Source organism: Juglans microcarpa x Juglans regia, chromosome 3S (genome assembly GCF_004785595.1).
Source record: "Juglans microcarpa x Juglans regia isolate MS1-56 chromosome 3S, Jm3101_v1.0, whole genome shotgun sequence".
NCBI lineage: Eukaryota > Viridiplantae > Streptophyta > Magnoliopsida > Fagales > Juglandaceae > Juglans > Juglans microcarpa x Juglans regia.
In genome coordinates, this window is record NC_054599.1 from 22,642,950 (window position 1) to 22,651,402 (window position 8,453).

General features: G+C 36.0%; 1 pseudogene; it reads left to right on the forward strand.

The window, feature by feature from the left end:
* Positions 1–6,332: 6,332 nt before the first annotated feature.
* Positions 6,333–8,186, forward strand: LOC121257486 (annotated as a pseudogene).
* Positions 8,187–8,453: the final 267 nt, after the last annotated feature.

An 8,453-nucleotide genomic window follows, 5' to 3' on the forward strand; every position in this document is an offset into this window, starting at 1 on the left:
AGGGTTGGTTAGAAATGGGCATGGTGCCCTCCTTTAGGATTATTTATGGTCATGGCTCCTTGGAGGGAGTAATCCTTGAGGTTCCTCAAAATTTCTTTAAATTGCCCTAATAACTCTTTAATTTCTGCGTTGCCCATAGCACTATTTTCCTATTTTTTCACCAATTGAATTTGTGAAAAAAACCCATTTCCTTTGGTCACCGAGGCCAACATGGCCATACTACTCCCCTAAAGGGACAAGGGCTAAGGTTTCAGCCCTTTAAGTTCCACACGTCTACCTGCATTCATAAATTGCATAGATAGTTTGGAGAAATCTCAAAAAATGGGCCCAAGGGTCTCTAACCAATTCACCCCAACACAACATCACATCTACCCAACTCAAGAACATAAAGAGATTGAGAAAACTGAGTACCTTGCACTTTAAGGAGAACTGAATCACAATATCTCTCACTCTGAATTACTGTTCCATTTGCAGCCCTTACGGCCAATTTTGTAGACTAGTTTACCTTTAACCTGACCCTTTTTGCTACTGTCGGGTCCAAGAAGCTATGAGAGCTCTCTGAGTCCACGAGAATCACCACTCGTTCCCCACTAATTTTCTCCAAAAGTCTCATCATACTCGGTTGGGGGTTCCAACTATTGCATTCAGGCACCACCTCCACCTTGGGTTTCATTACCACTTCTTCCAGCACCTTATTTTCTTTCTTTTCATTATCCATTTGTTCAGCTCCAGCCTCCTCATAACAGTGCAACAAATATAATTTTGGAGACTTACACACATGCGTCTGGTGCCACTTTTCGTCACAATGGTAGCATAGTCCTTTTCAATGCTTTTCATCCATTTGAGTGGGAAATATTTTCTTTGCAAATACCATGGGCTTGGACCACTTACTACTCCCTTTAATAGACTGCCCACCATATGAAGTGTTATTGGCAGCGGCAGGACCCCCTTTTTCACTCCCCATTCTTTTGACTTTTTCTTGTGCTGATAAGATACTTCTCTTGTATTTTGACCAATCTGAATGCCGCATTTAAACGGACTGGATTAAACATCTTCAATGGCAGGCGAATTTCATCCCTTAACCCGCTAATGAAGCAGTTGAGTTTGTGCACATCTAAAAGGCCTTTAAGCCTATTAGATAGTGCTTCAAACTGTGTTTTGTAAGCAGCCATTGTCGAGGTCTGTTTCAGCCTAGTCAAGGTCTCCATTGGATCATCGTAAACAGTAAGTCTCACATTGCTTAAGAATGACTATTGTATTGCATTGGCCTCCTATATATTGGTTGCCTAGGAGGCCAAGGCAATCCATTAACTTGAATTCAAGTTTTTAACAAATTGTATATATTTATATACAATATATATTTATATAAATTATTTATATAAATATAAAAATATATATTTTTTATTATTATTTGGACGGTGCGGAGCGGGGTGGGGCCCCGCTGGGGTCAGCTCGCCCCCCGCCCCAGCATCTGCGGTGCGGGGTAGCCCGCCCGCCCATGCGGGGTGGGCCCCTGCTACCCACTCCTAGTTTCAAATCGTGAATTCTTCCACAGATCGACAAAAAGGGATATCTACATTTATTGAAAAATGTTCGAAGAATTTGCGTTTAAGTTGGTTTCAAATCTGATCATGACCGTTTGATTTTTGTGTTTGTGTTGGAGCTTCTCATTGTGGGTTTGAGTTTGTGTTTGTGTTAGCTTCATCTCAGCTTAATAAAAAAAAATTGAAGGATCTTTTGTGCAAATCAACATTTTCACTTCTTGTTTGTGTTTGTGTTTGTGTTTGTGAGACTTGCTGTGAATTCGACTAATCTATTGTGTTTATATATATAAGGTCTGTGTTCCAGATTCATGATCAATTATCCAACTCATGAGCCGAGCTCTCCATATTATGAATCTAGCTCTAAATTGGATGCAATTCCCAAAAAAAAAAAAAAATCATATTTCCTCTCATATATAGTCCATTGCATGCATGTATCAATTCTGGATCAATATCCCTTTTACATGGCCAATATATCAAGCGCCCAATCTGATTTAGATGTTTTGAAACTTCAATTTAGGACGTTTCTAACTGGGCACTGACCATGCATGCATCGTGAGCAATTTATTATAGTTATATGTAACAGATTTGCATTCATATAGTGATCTTATAATCCAATCCGAAATTCTTCCAAATTCACACCTTATTTAGTTTGAGAAGGGATGTAAATAACATTTATGCATATTAAGACTTGCTAGAACTTGTCTCAATATTTGGGTTAGAAATCTCGCCTGTATTAAACTGGCTTCGTAGCTCTACAAATTATACTCCAATCCAACTCAGGTATGTTATATTGTTTAAAAATTATTTTGGAATGTGTTGAATTGATGTTTATTACCAGAATGCATCAACCTTGGGTTAATTACCATGATTGTTTATATGTTAGGACATACCAATAACTTGGCTGGATGAAACACAACCGGAGAGTATGGATACACAACCACATTGGGAAATATAATACTTTTACCACTTGTTCAGTTGGTTGAGAATCATTAGCTCGATTCTTATGTTTTGGAGTGCTTGTGTTCAGTTGTTCAGTTGATTCTTTACTGAAAGTTTATGATGATGATCAAGAATTTGTATGATTTGACCTTGGTATACCGAATAGGTGAATAGGGAGCTGGAAGATTGCTGTGAGCCATAACTTACTCAAATATATTAATGTGATTATGTATCATGTGTATGACAATCACAATTTCTAAATTGAATGTCTCATGAATACATTACTTTTGGCAAGAGTTCACCAGCTTGGATATTGGACTTGTAGTCAATTTGTTGTTATTTTTATCGATATTATTTTCCTAGTCAATTTGTTATTATTTTTATTGATATTATTTTCCCCTTTTGTGCATGATCAATGTCAACACTGGACCTTTGTCCCAAAGGTTGGAACTTTAAAATCTCTTTTGACTCTATAAGCAGGTGGATGGAAGCATGTGGATGTATAATGCATTTGTTAGATGTATAAGCAGGTGAATGCATTCACAATTGTTTTTGCCAACACGGGTTGTGGATTAATGTCTCAACTGAGAATGCACAGTATTGGATAAAGAATAATGCAAGTTCTGTGTTTAACTTTGAATTCAAAAGCAAATACCTCAACAAAAGTATATTCAATTAAGAGTACAAGTACAACAACTACAACTAAATGACCAAAGTAATATTATAGACTAAGTAAGTATTACATATATTACATATATTACATCTAACATGTATGACAAGGCTCCAGACATCTCCATAACACAGTATTTCTTCATTCCAACAGACTAACAATATATTACAACCAACAATGGTCTCAACAGTAACCAACTGACTTAACTATATATTACAGACCATAACCTGAAATATCTTACAAACGTGGACAGTTAAAAGATATGTCACTTAGATCCTATTAAAAAACATGAAACAACTATCGCAAAAGTCCAATACACCCAGAGTAGTGTGCATGAACACCACACTTTAGCTTGTTGCTCGACAAGTACCAACTCTTTCTTCAAAATCTCTTCATTTATATTGGATAGCACAATCTCTCTCTTCTCGATCTCTTCTTCTCTCTTTCGGAGCTCAATCTCCATTTTTACAATCCCATCAAGTATCTTGTGGGCTCTTCCTTCTTTCTCTAACAATTCATTTTTTCTTTTTATAAGTTCTTACTCTATATCTTGATTACTATCTGTCCACTTAAAATATTTACAATATAGTAATTTTTAATCATTTTATACATACAAGAAAAATGTTAGATGTACATAATATTAAGAGTGAGACTATGAACACATATATTAAATGTTACATGTCACCTTTGTGTTGTATTTTGGACTCTCCAAGAAGGGCCGTCCCAAATACTTACAATATTTGAATATTTGAGTGTGACTTTAACATCACAGAAGCACACTAATTGACTCAAAGTACATTTAACGAAAGACGAAGAAGACATTGATGATGATGATGATGATGATACATTCTAACCAAAACAAGATTCACAATGCAAGAATCTAAACAACAAAAGAAAAAAAAATTACTCATATTCCAAGAATCTAAACATAAGAATTTGTACGGGACTGTTTACTCACAATCCAATAAACTAAACATAGTATATAAAACAGAACAATACTAAAAAACCAGATTCACAATCCTCACAATCTAGGAATATACACATCTATCTAAGAATATAAACACAAGAATTTGTACAGGACTATTTACTCACAATCCAAAAAACTAAACATAGTATATAAAACAAAACAACACTAAAAAACCAGATTCACAATCGTCACAATCTAGAAATTTACACATCAATCCAAGAATATAAACACAAAAATCTGTACGAGACTGTTTACTCACAATCCAAGAAACTAAACAGTAAAAAATGTAAAACAGAACAATACTAAGAAACCATATTCACAATCCATAAATTTACACATATCAATCCATAAATATAAACACAAGAATCTGTACAGGACTGTTGACTCATAATCCAAGAAAATAAGCATAGTATATAAAACAGAACAATACTAAAAAACTAGATTCACAATGCTCACAATCTAGAAATTTACACATATCAATCCAAGAATATAAACACAAGAATTTGTATGGACTGCTTACTCACAATACCTCGTAATATCTCACTATTATTCATTATTTTATTATTACTTTTCATTATTATTTAATATTCTATCATTATTTTTCACTATTATTCACAGAATATCTAAAAATACCCCACTATCCAAATCATAAAAAATATAAAATAGAACAATATTAAAAAACCAGATTCACAATCCTCACAATCCTCAAAGATCTTGGACATTCAAACCTACAAATGAAACAATGAATCATTAGATGAGCTGGGCAACTTTTAAGAGTGGTCATATAAATAAGAGAGCTTACTTTTCAGAGTTGAGTGAGCGAGCTTACCAAGCTTTCAACTTCTCGATCAATCATTTGCCCAGTGCCTACTCTCAATGAAGGAGAAGGGATTGGAAACGAGAATGAGACGATGTAGTTCAGTGATGGTTAGGGTTTTAGGATTAAGAGAAAGAGGCTAGATCTGGTTGGGTTAGGTTTCAGGATGAAGGGAAATGTTAGGGTTAGGGTTAGGAATGAGCTCGAAGATGGAAAACACGAAGGGGAACATGAAGATGGAGATGAGCCTTGGAAAACACAAAATAGGAGATGAGGCCAAGATCTCGAAGATAGAAAACACGCTTCTCGCAGATTGAAAGAGGAGATGAGGCCTTATAGAGGAAAGAGATCATGAAAAGCAGTCGGTTCACAAAGGGAGGAGAACGAATGGGAGAAAGAGATGGGGAAAATGAGAGAGAGGGTGGGGAGAATATAAGGCTGCGTTTGGATGTTAAAATAAGTTGAATTGAATTGAATTGAGATGATAAAATATTGTTAGAATATTATTTTTAATATTATTAATATTTTAGAATTTTAAAAAGTTGAATTGTTTATTATATTTTGTGTTGGAATTTGAAAAAGTTGTAATTATGAGTTGAGATGAGTTGAGTTGTGTTTAGGTTCCAAACGTCTAGGTTGTCCATTCGAAATTGGCATTTTGTCCATTTGAATGAAACTATTCATTTCATTTTTTGTCCACATGGACATCGACTACAAGGCGATTCCCCCACCCGACTGCAATAAGACTTTTTCATACACTTAATGATCAATAATCAATATCTAATGTCCATAACTTCAATTAGTGCATATTTAGAATTGCGGTGAGAAATATAACTTATACCTTTAAAGCTTATAACTTAAGTAACAAGTTCTACTATTAAAAAGTTATTACTATTAGTAATCATATATTTAAAATACTTTCAAATACGTTACGTTTGTTTATAAACAAATTAAAAAAATGATTTCTATGTCAGAAATAACGATTATTTGAATTTTTAAAAATTATAACTATATCATCAAAAGTTTGAAAATTGTAAATATCTTAAAATTATATGAATATTTTTGTCCATTGATAATTTTTTTAAAATTTGAATTAGATTCCGCATTATCTGGAAAAGCACGATTGTGGAAAAACATCATTTTCCTCAAACATACTTTTTAACTTATTTGAAAGTTAAAATATTTTAGTATGTAGCACTTAAATAATTTAATTTTTTTATTAAATAGTTTTTAAAACTATTTAAATACTTTTTAAAACTTTTACCACGTCACCAAAAGACCCTTAATCAAGATAATCCGAATTCCTAGTATATATCAAAATAAAATAATAAAAAATTGTGTAAAAGATGTGAATTTCGTGAGTACAATTAACCCCTTTACCAGTTGCATGCCCGAAATCGTTAATATTGAACACGAAACCCTTAAATTTCGTATTGAGTTTACGTCTGGTTCACAAATGGTACACTGCAATCTCTTATCCAGCGTTGCCTCAGAAAATCCTGCATAAAAACTAGAAAACTCCAGAAATTTAGGACCGCTCTCCATCCTCTGCACGTGCCAAAACTCTGGGTAAATTTACATTTTTTTTTTCTGGGCACAATTCTCAATACAAAAAAGATCTAGACCAAGTGCTTCTTGCTAATCGAAACTCTTATATCCAGTACCTGAAATATCCATTACAAAACCTCTCATCAATCAATTCTGAAAAAACAGATTAGAAGAAGAAGAGAAGTCGCAGATTTGAAAAAAGAGAGAAGACGAAGAAGAAAAGGTGCAGATTTTAATCTTACGCACATTGCTTAATGGGTTAGAAAAAGGGTCGTCCTCTAATGCTTTAAGAGCGCCGCCACCACCAGCCAGGAGGATACACCGCTTCTGGGTGGACCACGAGCATTGTCCTCGCAATCCAAGACCTTTGCCAATGTTTTCATTGCTATTGTGGAGCTGGCGTATTAGCCTCCCCTACTCTTTCAAGCGCACCGGCTGGGTCATGAGCCTCCTCATGATCTTCGCCGTGGCCGTTCTCACTCACCACTGCATGATGCTTCTGGTGTACACTCGCCGCAAGCTCGAATCCCTAAAAGAGCTCTCCAAGATTGCGTCGTTTGGCGATTTGGGTTTTACAGTTTGTGCCCTGTCGGGAGATTCCTTGTTGACATTCTGATTATTTTATCCCAGACTGGTTTTTGTATTGGTTATTTAATTTCATTGGCAATACTTTAGCCGATCTTATGGATTCGAACCCCCAAATCCTGGGATTGCGCCCAAGAGCTTTTACATATGGGGATGTTTACCGTTTCAGCTGGGGTTGAGTTCGATAGCAACGTTGACCCATTTGGCCCCTTTGAGTATTTTGCTGATGTGGTTGATCTTGGGGCTATGGGGTGGTGATGACTGAGGACGTGTTGGTTTTTCTGAAACAAATGCCTGCTCTGAAGCATTTGGAGGTCTTTCTGTGTTCTTTTATGGTATGGTGTGGCCGTTTATTCCTTTGAAGGGATTGGGATGGTGTTGCCATTAGAATCAGAGATGAAAGATAAGGACAAGTTTGGTAGAATTCTGGCCTTGACAATGGCTTTCATTTTCTTGCTGTATGGGGATTTGGAGCTTTGGGTTACTTTGCTTTTGGTGAAGAAACACAGGACATGATCACAGCTAACTTGGGCGCAGGCTTGGTGAGCACGCTGGTTAAACTCGGTTTGTGTGTGAATCTGTTCTTCACCTTGCCTATAATGATGAACCCGGTTTATGAGATAGTGGAGAGGAGGTTTGGGATGGCGCCTACTGCCTGTGCTCAGGTGGTTGCTGGTTTTCTTGTGAGTTTGGTGGCTTTGTTGGTCCCAAATTTTGCTGATTTCTTGTCTTTGGTGGGAGTGGGGTTTGCTGTGCTTTGGGATTTGTTTTGCCTGCCTGGTTTCACCTGCTGGTGTTTAAGGAGGAGATGGGTGGAAAGGATGGTGTTGGATGTGGGGATTGTGGTATTAGGAATTGTTCTTGGAGTTTCAGGAACTTGGTATGCTCTGCAAGCAATTCTCTCCTCAAAAATGTATTAACGTCAAACCAGTAATCAACTGTGAATGGTAGTGTAGAGTCGATTATGATCTGTCCTACCAATGTTGTGGGAAATGATCTTTCTATTATGATCTGTCTTACCAATGTTGGTAGGAAATGGTCTTTATTAAAAGCACGCCCAAGTACAAGGGGTTGTATGTTTACAAGAGAAATTGCAATCTCTAAGAAATTGCAATTTGTGATGTTTCAGTGGGGTTCGATTACAATTTCCATGACTGGCATTTAGATTTTATTCTAGAATAATAATATCATGTGATGGAATTGGAAAGCAATTTTTTTCTATTTCTTGTGGTCTTTAACCTGTAATAAACGTCTCAAGTATGAAATGTCTTACAAGGATATTTTTCTCTCTTGCCTGTTTCTTTCTTCATGTGCTAGAACAACCAGGGCTTCCAACTGTCAGTATTGACGTTTGACACAAGCCAATGGCAAATAAGAATCTAC